Raw genomic sequence first — 823 nt, 5'->3', positions numbered from 1 at the left:
TTACATTCTCATTAATAGTGCACAAGGGTTCTGATTTCTTTACATCCTTGTCAACAGTTGTTCCTTCTTTTTTTTTTTTTTTCCTTTTTATAGTAGCTACCTTAATGGGTGTGAGGTGGATGTCTCATTGTGGGTTTTTTTTTTTTCTTCCATGCCACGAGGTGTGTTTTATTTTCATTAATCATACAAATAATTTTCTATCATAGCCCAGGGCAAACCGAGAATTTAGCAGTCCGATTGAAGGGTCCCCTCAGACACCCATGGGCCAGTGGCATCGGCACGGGGTGCCCAGGTTCACAGTGCAGCTTGTTGCTCGTGTCCATCTTGCAGGTGGCTCTTCCTCCACATCATGACTAAGGTCTCCAAGATGATGGGGGTGGAGAATCCTCCAGGTTCTTAGGAAATTTCACTTCGCTTGCTTCTCCTGCTCAATGGTCTCTTTGGTTGGCAGGGTGTTCTTCTCCTGCGTCTCCATCGTCTTTAGCTTGGCCTTATTGAAGCTGGCAATTTCCGCCATGTCGGGCTTGTCTGCCATTTCTTAAAGCAGTCCAAGAACTGTCACTCCAAGCCCGTGGTCCAGGTGCTCCCACTTGTGTCACTGCAGCAGGAGACTCATTGTGGTTTTGATTTGCATTTCCCTAATGACTAGAGATGTTATATATCTTTTCATGTACTTATTGGCCATTCATGTATCTTCTCTGGAGAAATGTCTATTCAGGTTCTTTACTCATTTTTGAATCAGGTTGTTTTTGTTACTGTTGTTGTTCTTAAATCTTAGGAGTTGTCTGTATATTTTGGGTTTTAACTCATTGTCAGATATATG

The 823-nt window shown here is 42.6% G+C and overlaps 1 pseudogene; it reads right to left on the bottom strand.

Moving 5' to 3' along the window:
- Positions 1-293: 293 nt before the first annotated feature.
- Positions 294-550, bottom strand: LOC111164399 (thymosin beta-10 pseudogene; annotated as a pseudogene).
- Between the last annotated feature and the right edge of the window lie 273 nt (positions 551-823).

This window comes from Delphinapterus leucas, chromosome 17 (assembly GCF_059928025.1).
Source record: "Delphinapterus leucas isolate spDelLeu-1000000601 "Yukka" chromosome 17, BTC_Dleu_Yukka2, whole genome shotgun sequence".
Taxonomy (NCBI): Eukaryota; Metazoa; Chordata; class Mammalia; order Artiodactyla; family Monodontidae; genus Delphinapterus; species Delphinapterus leucas.
The sequence above is the reverse complement of the archived record's forward strand: the minus strand, read 5'-3'. Positions and strand labels throughout refer to the sequence as shown.